At 40.5% G+C, this 13,839-nt stretch overlaps 1 pseudogene; it reads right to left on the reverse strand.

The window, feature by feature from the left end:
• Positions 1-12,626: 12,626 nt before the first annotated feature.
• LOC116914328 lies at positions 12,627-13,313 on the reverse strand (annotated as a pseudogene).
• Between the last annotated feature and the right edge of the window lie 526 nt (positions 13,314-13,839).

Below are 13,839 nucleotides of genomic sequence, written 5' to 3' on the forward strand. Positions count from 1 at the left end.
TTTCAGAAAATAAAGACGTGACCTTTTCAGCCCTATGCCGCCTGTGTTTGTGCCTTGCTGTGGGTCCAATGGAAATGCCAATAGAGTCCTCCTAAGTGGCTCCCAGCAGCAATAAAGTGGTCCCCAGACCAATCATTCAATACACTCATTCTACTTAAGCTAAATAAAGGAGTTCTAACATGTCATCTTTTCAGAGAAAGAGAGAGAGAGAGAGAGAGATGACCAAGTGCTATGCTGCAGTCTTTCCCAGTAATAGAAACTCATGTTCATTTTCAGCTTTTTCCCGACATCAACGTTCCCCAGCTGAATGGTGCTTACAATATTGATTAAGATAAAATGTTAAATAATTCTACACTGCTAGTCGTTAAAAAGGTACTGTGCATATGAATATTTAACTTGGGGTGCAGATAAGAAATGAAAACACTTGGTGTGGTCCTGATGTCAATCCCCAACCAAAGGAAGAAAGTGAGGGAGGGAGAGAGGGAGGAAGGGACGGAAGGAAGAAGGGAGAGACTAATAATTTTTTTAGAGCAATGGTTCTCAACCTTCATAATGCTATAACACTTTAATACAGTTTCTCATGTTGTGATGACCCCTATACTATTTTGTTGCTACTTTATAATTATAATTTTGCTGTTATGAATAGTAATGTAAATATCTGATATGCAAGGTATCTGATATGAGAATCCCCCAAAGGGATGGTGACCTACAGGTTGCAAACTACTGGTTTAGAGGAAAATATAAAATATTATCAATATTTTGTAAAGCTGTACAGGTGATTTTTCATGGGGAAATTGACCAAATTTTATCTAGTTTACATATTGTAAAAGAACTTTGTTTTCTCTTTAAAAAATAACCATTCTTTTAAAAGAAAAATGTTAATTATTTTATATTAATTATCTTGTTTCAATGTTTGCATGGTGTTAAAATATTAATAAATTATTGTCAAATACAAATCAATGGTCTATACAATTTTTTCCTCAAAATTGTATTCACCGGAAGGGACAGACCAGATAAACAGTTCTCTGCACCCAAATCCCATGGGAGGGAGAGCTAAACCTTCAGAGAGGCATACACGCCTGGGAAACCAGAAGAGACTGCAATCTGCACACACATCTCAGACGCCAGAGGAAAACACCAAACGCCATCTGGAACCCTGGTGCACGGAGGCTCCCGGAAAGGGCGGCACAGATCTTCCTGGTTGCTGCCACTGCGGAGAGCTCGTAGGCAGCACACCACGAGCAAACTTGAGCCTCGGGACCACAGGTAAGACCAACTTTTCTCCTGCAAGAGACCTGCCTGGTGAACTCAGGACACACAGAGGCAAAATTCCTCTAGGACCGGGCACTTCCGTTGTTTACCGGGAGTCCCAAACCCGCGGATCCCAGCCTGCAGCAGCTCTCTGCTCCCAGACCCCATGGGAGAGAGACCTCACCACCTGGTCAGGTGGGCACTCCTGAGGCTGCAGAGCGGAAGAGACCACCAACACTGCCCACCCCTGCCCACATCCCTGGCCCAAGAGGAAACTGTATACAGCCTCTGGGTTCCCGTGGGGGAGGGCCCAAGAGCAGCAGGACCGCTGCGCCTGAGACACCGCCATAACCTGAAGGGACTGACCAGATAAACAGTTCTCTGCACCCAAATCCCGTGGGAGGGAGAGCTAAACCTTCAGAGAGGCAGACACGCCTGGGAAACCAAAAGAAACTGCACTCTGCACACATCTCTGATGCCAGAGGAAAACACCAAATGCCATCTGGAACCCTGGTGCACGGAGGCTCCCGGAAAGGGCAGCGCAGATCTTCCTGGTTGCTGCCCCGCGGAGAGCACCCCGCAAACTTGAGCCTCGGGACCACAGGTAAGACCAACTTTGCTGCAAGTGACCTGCCTGGTGAACTCAAGACACAGGCCCACAGGAACAGCTGAAGACCTGTAGAGAGGAAAAACTACACGCCCGAAAGCAGAACACTCTGTCCCCATAACTGGCTGAAAGAAAACAGGAAAACAGGTCTACAGCACTCCTGACACACAGGCTTATAGGACAGTCTAGCCACTGTCAGAAATAGCAGAACAAAGTAACACTAGAGCAATCTACAGATTCAATGCAATCCCCATCAAAATACCAATCCAATTCTTCAAAGAGTTAGACAAACAATTTGCAAATTCATCTGGAATAACAAAAACCCAGGATAGCTAAAACTATCCTCAACAATAAAAGGACTTCAGGGGGAATCACTATCCCTGAACTCAAGCAGTATTACAGAGCAATAGTGATAAAAACTGCATGGTATTGGTACAGAGACAGACAGATAGACCAATGGAACAGAATTGAAGACCCAGAAATGAACCCACACACCTATGGGCACTTGATTTTTGACAAAGGAGCCAAAACCATCAAATGGAAAAAAAGATAGCATTTTCAGCAAATGGTGCTGGTTCAACTGGAGGTCAACATGTAGAAGAATGCAGATCGATCCATGCTTATCACCTGTACAAAGCTTAAGTCCAAGTGGATCAAGGACCTCCACATCAAACCAGACACACTCAAACTAATAGAAGAAAAACTAGGGAAGCATCTGGAACACATGGGCACTGGAAAAATTTCCTGAACAAAACACCAATGGCTTATGCTCTAAGATCAAGAATCGACAAATGGGATCTCATAAAACTGCAAAGCTTCTGTAAGGCAAAGGACACTGTGGTTAGGACAAAATGGCAACCAACAGATTGGGGAAAGATCTTTACCAATCCTACAACAGATAGAGGCCTTATATCCAAAATATACAAAGAACTCAAGAAGTTAGACTGCAGGGAGACAAATAACCCTATTAAAAAATGGGGTTCAGAGCTAAACAAAGAATTCACAGCTGAGGAATGCCGAATGGCTGAGAAACACCTAAAGAAATGTTCAACATCTTTAGTCATCAGGGAAATGCAAATCAAAACAACCCTGAGATTTCACCTCACACCAGTGAGAATGGCTAAGATCAAAAACTCAGGTGACAGCAAATGCTGGCGAGGATGCGGAGAAAGAGGAACACTCCTCCATTGTTGGTGGGATTGCAGACTGGTCCAACCATTCTGGAAATCAGTCTGGAGGTTCCTCAGAAAATTGGACATTGAACTGCCTGAGGATCCAGCTATACCTCTCTTGGGCATATACCCAAAAGATGCCCCAACATATAAAAAAGGCACGTGCTCCACTATGTTCATCACAGCCTTATTTATAATAGCCAGAAGCTGGAAAGAACCCAGATGCCCTTCAACAGAGGAATGGATACAGAAAATGTGGTACATCTACACAATGGAATATTACTCAGCTATCAAAAACAATGACTTTATGAAATTCGTAGGCAAATGGTCGGAACTGGAAAATATCATCCTGAGTGAGGTAACCCAATCACAGAAAAACACACATGGTATGCACTCATTGATAAGTGGCTATTAGCCCAAATGCTTGAATTACCCTAGATGCCTAGAACAAATGAAACTCAAGACAGATGATCAAAATGTGAATGCTTCACTCCTTCTTTAAAAGGGGAACAAGAATACCCTTGGCAGGGAATAGAGAGGCAAAGATTAAAACAGACACAGAAGGAACACCCATTCAGAGCCTGCCCCACATGTGGCCCATGCATATACAACCATCCAATTAGACAAGATGGATGAAGCAAAGAAGTGCAGGCCGACAGGAGCCGGATGTAGATCTCTCCTGAGAGACACAGCCAGAATACAGCAAACACAGAGGCGTATGCCAGCAGCAAACCACTGAATTGAGAATAGGACCCCCATTGAAGGAATCAGAGAAAGAACTGGAAGAGCTTGAAGGGGCTTGAGACCCCATATGTACAGCAATGCCAAGCAACCAGAGCTTCCAGGGACTAAGCCACTACCTAAAGACTATACATGGACTGACCCTGGACTCTGACCTCATAGGTAGCAATGAATATCCTAGTAAGAGCACCAGTGGAAGGGGAAGCCCTGGGTCCTGCTAAGACTGAACCCCCAGTGAACTAGATTGTTGGGGGGAGGGCGGCAAGGGGGGAAGGATGGGGAGGGGAACACCCATAAAGAAGGGGAGGGGGGAGGGGGATGTTTGCCCGGAAACCGGGAAAGGGAATAACACTCGAAATGTATATAAGAAATACTCAAGTTAATAAAAAAAAATTGTATTCACCATTAGTTCAAGCATCACTTCATACTTTCCTTATAATGCAGTATATACAGAAACTCTGCTCCATCCATGAAGCCTGTGGTTCTAGTATTTTTACCTTCATAGTTTTTCAAGCTGTAATTTTAAAATGGATATACTTCTTCCGATCTAAATATTCTTTCTACTTTGTTGCTACCTTAGAACTAGCCCTGATTGCAGGGTTCTAAACAAAATTGACTATCATAAATTGGTACAATTCCCACAGACAAAATAGGGGAAAGAAAGGCTATATGTATAGAGCCTGTCTCCTCTTCCATCAAATACTGTAGTCTCCACGTTAACCATCACATATGAAACACACATAAATATAGAAAACTGAGTGCATTCATAAATATACATTAACACTGTATGACTATGTACTGTTAAGTTCTATAGCAATATTGTGAATAACTATGGTTGCATGAATATTATCCTTTAATAATTTCTAAAGAGAATTCTAAAAACAAAAAGGAATTTCAAAAGACAAATTTCATTTTCTAGTATATATGTATATATTATTATAATATAATATGTTATATTACATTAGTATATTATTTTACATATTGTGTTTATTTATTATCTTATAATTTTATAGTATAGATAATATATAATTATAATATATCATAATCCATAAAGTATATACATAAAATATATTATGTTAGAATACATGGTTATATAATATTTTATCATTATATTATATACATATTATATATATATGTATATATATATACATATCAAAAACTCCAAGATACATGCAGAGTCTAAACAGTAGAACTAAAGTAAGTAAATAAAATAGCTCATGTGAGAAGAAAGGATGAAAAATGTCAAAGGTTAAAGGTGAGAATGTTGGTGACTTCAGAAAATACTGGAAACTGTATTTCTCTGGGAGACTCTGATGTCCAAACCTTGCATTATTTCCTTGCAACTATGGCTTCAGAATCTCAGCTGGACAGGCATCTGTCATCAGAAGCCCTTCTGTCCTCACTTTCCCTCAAAGATTGTGTTGCTCTACAAAGAATCCATCCATTTCTGATGAAAAAATAATTCTCAATTTGGTAATAAATATTCACTACACAAAGATGCCATTTTTTAAAAACTATGGAAAATAGAAAGCAAAAGCCAAAATTCAACAAATAAAGGGTATACAACTAAAATCATTAATAAGGAAAAGATGAAATGTTTATTCAAATGTTGAACAATGAAATAAAAAAGTTAATGAAACACCTACATTTAAAAAAATAAGAAAAGCATGGAGCAGAAATACAATAATTGTAAAGAAAGTAGTGAAACAGTATGTTAGCCTTGAATTACTAAAATATCTGAAATACTGAAATTGAAAGTTTTCAATTAAATTTAAAAACTTCTTAATTAAATTAAAAGTTTGAAGTTTTCAATCTGGTTTGTAGACTCGTTGCTTTTTTTTGCGTACAGTGCAGAGGACCTCATGGCAGAAACAAATGATGAAGCTGACCAAATCAGGACAACCAGGAAGTAAAGAGAAAGCTGGGTCCCAACAGCCTGCTCAACACCTCAGATCAACTACCAGTTTCCACCACCTGACAAGCAGGTCCTTAACATTTGGACTTTGAAGAACACTTATCTAAATCAGGGCAAGCAGTAAGAAATAAGACTTGTACCAACCCAAAGAACATTTTTCAAAGATAAAGAAAACCCAAAAGATAGTGGAAGTGAAAAATAAACGGAAGAAGAATTAGAGATGAAGAGACCTCGGGAAACACAGGGAGGAGCGGGAATGAAGGAGAGAGTAAATAGACTGATATAAAGGAGAACTTTAGACTTAGAAAAATGATGGTCACAGAAGGTAGGAAACACAAAAACACCAATATACTCCCAAGGAGGCATCTGGAGAATACTGGGAGAATAAAACACAAGAACTGAAGCTATATAATCACCTGAGGCATTGATACAAGACATTTACTGACACAAATTAGATTGCTGTTGTTGGGTTTCAGACGCCAGAACAAACAGCTGAGGTGAAAGGTTAACACACCAAAGCAGACTTGACCTCCTAGTTCTCCCAGCATCCCCTAGTCCCTACCTGGCATACCCAGCCCTCAACCCTGAACTTTACAGCCCAGGGGATGGGCTGCCTTTCCGCTAGAGCCTCTTTGCTATATCATCCAAACATTTTGGTCTCTCCTCTTCTTCTCTCTCACTCCCCATCCCTTCTTCCCCTTCCCCTCCTTCTCTCTCTCCCTCTCCCTCTCTGCTCCAGCATTCTGTTCTCTTTCCCCTCCCCTGTTCCCTCCCTATGGTGACTTCCATGGCCTTGTTTCTTGGGACCAGTGAACTCAACAGAGAGTGGCTTCCCAATAATTTTCCCCATTTACTTATTTATTTATTTATTCACTTTACCTTCTGACTGCAACCCTCTCTTCTCCCACCTGCCTCCTCCATGAGAGAATGGAAAAGAGGAACCAACAGGAATGTAACTGGCTAAGCCGACATTTGCTAGCAGCATTCTCTGCCCAAAAAAAAGACAGAATAATGTCAAGACATCTACAAGAGCAAGTGGATGCTATAATAAAAGATTGTATGGAAGGATCATGTAGAATACAAATACTGTGATGAAAATGTGAGTCAGGGGTAGGCTGTGTGTTCAGCCTAGACCCTAAAGGTCAAACCTTGGAGCCCCCCAAAGGAAAACAATTAATTAAATAAATAAATTTAATAAGCCTAGCTATCAGATAAACTGGGCACGAGGAAACAAAATGCATGATGAAAACTTATAAATGCATGACATCTAACATAAGGACAATGAGAGCCATCGAACATCACAATTATTACTTATGTGGAGAGAGAATATTTTAAACACTACTGGACACAGAAAGGAATTGGATCAGGCTTCCATAATAAAGGAGCTCATCATGATGTCTCTATTCCCCTCTCACGGCATCCCTGTGAATGTCCTATAGCACCCTGTGCCTATGAAATAGCCACGTACTTGGTGTGAGTTAGAAGATGTAAACATGTAAGGTCTCTGGAAATTGGCCTAGAAACGGATAGCAAATCAAGAAATGTTTGTTCAAGGAAATCTCCTAAACGTCAATAAAAACAGCAGGAGTCTGTGATGCGTGGACCAAACCAGAGTCCAGTTCATCACTCGGCAACACGTTCCAGAATATCTACTGATCAGGTGTCCAAGAAATAGGAGCCACTGTCTACCCTGAGCCCAGCCAAAAGACTAGTGTCACTTACCACTGTTGAGATCTCACTCCATGACCCCATGACCCCTGCCTCTAATAAGGGACTATATACCAATTTTTCAAGGATAGACAGGATAGTTCAATAAATTGTGTTTAAAGCATTGGGTAGATATATCCTCTTTAAATCAGATTAATTTCTTATTGCATAATCCAGAATAAATTTCAAATAAAAATTCAAATATAAGTAAAACAAAGCCAGAAAAATAACGAAATGACAAGGAAGGGAAATTTGGAAATAAATAAAACCTTTCAGAGTACTTCTGAGAATTCAGAATCAGTGTAATACTAACATGTTTTTTACTGCATAGAAACAAAAGTAGCTTTTCTGGTCAAAAGATAATGAGCAAAGCCGAGAGATAGGCTTCAAGCACTTGGGAAGCTGAGGCGGAAGGTCTGTAATGAGTTAAAAGCCAGTCTATGCTAATTTGTAGGATATATCCCAAACTCAGGGAAAAATAAAGACATGAAAAGAAAAAAGACATCATAGATGAAGGGAGACATTTCTAATAATATTTCAAAAAAAGGGATAAAGTTACAATAGGAATTTCTAAAATCAGCAAGCAAGAAAATTAATAATAATAATAATAATAATAATAATAATAATAATAATAATAGAAATTTCTAAAGACGTAAGTAGATAATTCTCAGAAAGCTTCAAAGGATTTTTTTAACAGATGTCAACCTCAATTATAATATTAGTGGCTTCTCTGGTGATCAAATATGACACAAGAAGCAACTTAGAGATAGGCTTAATACCTTAAAAGGCTAAAATCAATCACCGTGGGGAAGACATGGCAGGGGACGGGCTCCTCCATGGCAAGGGTGGCAGAACGCTAGACCACTTGTTTGTCCCTCCATGTACAACAGAGTAGAGGAAAAAAACGGAGCAGACCAGGCTACAAACCACTAGACAACACCCACCCAGAGACTCACTTCCTCCAGCTATACCCCACATCTCATAGGTTCCATATCCACAATATAGAACCTCGAGTGAAGGTCAAAACACATGAGTCTGTGGAGGGAACTTACATCTAAACCACACCACTTATGAGAGAGGCAAACTAAATTACCTTGAAATATCATTTGTAAGTGAGAGTGCAGTACAAAAATCATTGCCACCTCTGTGAAAGAGAATCAGTATTATCAAGCCTACCAGTATAATCCTTAACACAGCAAATCTTGCTATGGAATAGGTATTGAGTACCACAGAACACTATGTGCACAAATGTAGTCACTGAAGCAGTATTAGCAAAGAAATTAAAATGTTAATTTTTGTACTAACGGAATGGCTAATTATGTCTATTCAATGGAATGTGATCATTTAAGTTAGTACAAATTCTACATACTGACAGATGATGGTTCTGCATTCTAACCCTCTCTGTGGGAGAGTGTTTATAAAGAGAGGGAGAGAGGACCAAGATTTAGAGTGCAACACATTTAAAACTGCCTTATGCCTGGCACGAGGACTCTCACAATTGCCCCCATTCTGATGGCCTGAGTTTGATCCCTAATATCTGTAGAGCGGAAGAAGAGAAGCAACACCTTCAAGTTGTCCTCTCACCAGCCGAGACATGTGTGTGTCCACGTGCACACACACATACACAAAATGAACAAATTAAAATGTAGATGCTATCTTACATGTAAAATGGAGGAAGATAAAAGTATGCTTGCATATACAAATAAAAACCCTCGAAAAGGGCAAGTGGAACCAACAACTGGAGTTCTGAATATGTGGCTACAGGGGCAGATGATGACAAGTGACGGTCAAAAGAATATCTTTCAATACATACTTTTGTCTTTGTTAAGTTTTTGCAAATTTCATACATTGTGTGTAATCAAATGCTCCTTCTATCTCTCCGCCACTTTTCCCCCAAAAAAACAATGTGCTTTCTCTTTAACCCATTGATTCCACTTAGTTCTTCCTGTTTGGGAATAGGAAAAAGACCACCTACTGGTTCCTGGGTAACTTCTCAGATTCCACATCCCTAAAGAAATCAGACTCTTCCTCCACCAGCGGCAACCAATCACTGGAGCTCCTCAGCTAGAGGTTAGACTTCATGAGCTGTTCTCTCATTTGTGCTGGTATTTTGCCTGGTTAGATGTTACACAGGTCTTGTGCATGCAATGTCATGTGAGTTCATGTGTGCAATGAGTCAGTCATATCCAGCAAACACTGTTTAACTACAGGCATTCAGTACCTCTGGCTCTTACAATCTTTCTGATTCCTCTTCCATGGTGATCCCTGGGCTTTGAACAGACAAGGTGTGACAGAGATGTTGCACTTAAAGCTTAGCATTCCGTGCATGGTGTTTATTCTCTGCACTTGACCAGTTGTGAGTCTCCATGCAAATCACCATTTACTACAAAAAGTTTTGCCAATGAGAATTTAAAGATGCACTAATCTATGAATATAAAAGGCAGTTTATTACTTTGTCTATTTGAGGAATAATAGTTCTGGTTCCCCCTAAAGTCTGTCTCTTAGCTTACCACAGTGTTTTGTCCCAGTAAATCACCATTTACTACAAAAAGTTTTGCCGATGAGAATTTAAAGATGCACTAATCTATGAATATAAAAGGCAGTTTATTACTTTGTCTATTTGAGGAATAATAGTTCTGGTTCCCCCTAAAGTCTGTCTCTTAGCTTACCACAGTGTTTTGTCCCAGGTAATAGTACCAGGTATTAGTTCCATCTTATGGATCAGGCTTTCAATCTAATCAAAAAGTGATTGGTTACAACATAATAGGCATACCACTATTGCCTCAATGGATATACTTTGGTGGGGTACTCATTATTGGAGCTCTCAGGATTCACACCTCCCAATACTACGGAAGCCAAGTAGTAGAGATAAGGTTTTCAGGTGAGTACCAACTTGATTTTCCCATATCCTATGACTCAAGTATATGGTGTTTTACTATCAAGGTTTGGAGGATAACCAAAGGCAATGGAAATAGCATGCAACATTTGAGGGCATGTATGAAATCCCTCTGACCAACAAGCTTAAAGTGGTAAACCATACCTACCATTGGGGTTCTTGTTTGACAGTCTATGGCTTCTGGGACAGGCATTGTCCCCCCATAGGATAACTCAATTTAAATTTATTTTATATATATATATGTGTAGGTTATTTAGTAAGCTTACGAAGTATCAGGAGTCTGTATAGCATGTTAAAACATCTTTAGTTTTTGTTATCTCTCCCCAAACTCTTTCTTCTACTCTGCCTCTCCATCACCTATTCCGTTTTCCCAAGAACTCTACACCTTATTATAGAGATATTTCTTCATCCAAGTTTACTGCTGTCTTATTCACAATAGCAAAGGCATTAATACTGCTTAGATGTCTATCAACTGCTAACAGATAATAAAAATATAGCACATATACATAAGGAAAAGTTATTTAGGTACAAGAAAAATGAAAATGTGAAATTCATAGATTAATGAAGCTGGAAATATTCATTCTGAGTTAGTAACCCAGGCCCAGAATTTAAAATGTCACATGTTCTTTTTCAAATGTGAACACTAGGTATGAATTATTAAATATGTGTGTATAAATTGGGGTACAAGAAAAGGTAGAAAACTAGTAAGGGGGCATAGTAGACTATTTCAAAGAAAGAGGGTGGTGTGAAAGGAAAAGAGTAAGTAATATCATTGAACAATAAAGGCTTAGAGTTTTCAAAACCTACTTTTTAATAAGGGTTCGTAAATGCTTTAACCTCCCTTCTAGCCCACCATTCACCTGACGTAGTAGACAGGAAACGTTACTAGGGCAATGGAGGATGCGGGCCTGTTTAGAAACAGTTCTTTGGAGCTAATATAATCTGCCTTGTCAAGACATAAGCAATTCAGTTCACACAAATCAGAAGCAGCAAATCATTCCACTCACGAACACCATTCAGGAATCAGCAATGGCGGGTTGAGCCAGAAGAAACCTCACAGCTCTACCCATCAGCCCGAGTCTGTGAAAGCAGGAAGAAGCCACTGGAACACAACCAGAAGCTCTTCAGAGTTTTTCTCTATGAAATCATGACAAAGGATGACCAGCAAGAAATGCTAAGGCAAACTCGATACTATACAGCATTGTCAGTGAAGACCAGCACCAGCAAAGCCCAACAATGATCAGCAAAGACTGGTAAGGCACACTAATACCACACAGCATTGTCCACTGTCTGTTTTGTTCTATTTTTACCCTTTCCAAACCTCATGTGGTCTCTCAAGCATCAGCTCTAGCAAAACAATACATGACCTTTTCCCAGGCTGCTTCCAGAAAAGCACCACGTGTCTGCTTCAGCACAACATCCTCTCATAAGACAGTTTCCAGAAAAATATCACATAACGCAACTGAGTCTCCGAAGAAATCGGAAATCTCCACTTCAAACAATGATACTTCTAAAGTATTATTTTTATATTTTGCTATGATTTTTCTATCCAAATGAATTAAAAATTAAAATTAAAAATGCATCAGCATAAGAATTAAGGTGTTTTGTTTTATTTTATTTTTTTACAAATAAAGTTTTATTGAAACACAGTCACATTCATTTGTTTATTCAGTAACTATAGCTGCCTTTATGCAATGAAGACAACAGGGCTAAGCAATTATGACACAGACAACATGGCCTGCCAAGTTCAGAGTATTTACTCTCAGGCCTTTTATAGAGCATGCGGGCTGACACCTAGCTGAGTAACAAGTGACACCTGTCTTACCATAACTTGCATTGTTTTCAAAGGCATCCAAAGAGCTACAGTCAGAGAAAATGTGTGGACAGAAGCCCAGTGTGGGGGTGCAAACTGTAAGCTAGCATTTGGGAGGTGGAAGCAGGAAGATTTAAGAGTTTGTAGCTAGCATGGGCTTTATGAAAACCGATCATAAAATGTAGGAATAAATAACATGTGTCCTAAGGCTTTTATGACATTCAGGACAGTTCAAAGTTGTAAATTAAACATGCAAAACAATAGGCAGGATCTCTAGGCAATAATTTCAGTGAACTGGACTGTTAGAGAAAACCGAGGACCAGCACAATACCTATGTCAAGAGAACATTCCTTGTCTTGGCAACAGTATACCTCCTATTGACAGAATTATAAGTGGCTGACAGACTGTGTCCACCATGTTGGTATACAGGCCTCTTTCTCTGAAAATGTCCATGAGACATGAAGAGGGAGAGGCTAGGAATTGTGAGGCATTGCCTAGGGTCCCGGTGCCGAGGACTCAGAACTTCAGGGGAGCCAGTACTTCAGCTGCTCTCTGTCACAGTACTTGTCAAAGCTCAGCTGCACAGAAGCCTCCATAGCCAGGATCTCGGGAGCACTGTTCCCATATAAGCTCTTCATCTCTGCTTGGCGCCGCTCCCAGGGCTTCTCAGATGGGGGCTCCACTGACCTGTGGTGGTTGAAGTACAGGCCATGGTCCGCATTCACATAGTCATTCAGACGTTCCTCGTCCAGCTGCTGCTGTCGCCGTCGCTCTTCTCTGTGCCTCTCAGTCTGTGCAAATACTGGTGGAGCTCCTCAGGGATCTCCGTACTGCTCAGGTCACACTCCACTTCGTCATCGGAATCCGACTCCAGCTTTTCCTCTTCACACAGGGCTTTATCTTCTCTGGTGGATGCCCGGGTTCTAGGGCTCTCGGAACTTTCTGAGATGGAATACGCTGTAGGGAGACTCCTGCCACTCCACGTGCTCGCCTTGAGAGTTCCAAGGATGTCCAGCCTCATAAGCCAGGGAGTTCCAGGGATGAACTCCGTGAGGGAAGAACCATGGGGAAGTGAAATAGGAATACCTGGACTCTCTGTAAGCATTCTGGTGCCTTTGCATCCAGAGCACTGCATGACGATGATGTTGTCAGTATCTTGCATATACTGGGTGAGAAAACCAAGTTGCAGTAGCCCTCCATTTGGAGGTCATTGCTGCTATCTTTGATTGCAAAAGTCCAAGTGGGAAATCATGGGACCGAAGCTTGCACATCTCGGGCAGTGGGCAACAACAGACCTTGTTCTTGTGGTCAGTGTTCTATTTTTAAAAAATTTATTCTCCCTTTCCCAGTCTTTCCATCTTCCTATGATGCTTCCAGAAAAAAAGAAAGTGTATGCCAATGGGAAGAAATTAAATAAAAACCAAAGAGCATTTATAACTTGCTGAGTTATTTTTACCTCCAAATCCCACATGGTAAACTACCCAAAGAACACATTCAGCCTTTTGTAGACCTAAATGGACTTCTCCCTGCTGAAACAAAAACAAATTTAGATCTCAGTTGCATGATGGTGTGAGTAGATAAAAACAAGGAGAAAAGAGAAATAGCATCCCCTCAAATCCCAAGGTTAACCTAGACCTTCTCGAGTCAGAGCTGAGAACCAGTCTACCCCACAGCCAAAGGAGGCACAGGCACTGGCCCTTAAAACCCTCATTCTCTTCCTTCCCTGGAACATCTGAA

This window comes from Rattus rattus, chromosome 13 (genome assembly GCF_011064425.1).
Source record: "Rattus rattus isolate New Zealand chromosome 13, Rrattus_CSIRO_v1, whole genome shotgun sequence".
In the NCBI taxonomy this organism is placed as follows: domain Eukaryota; kingdom Metazoa; phylum Chordata; class Mammalia; order Rodentia; family Muridae; genus Rattus; species Rattus rattus.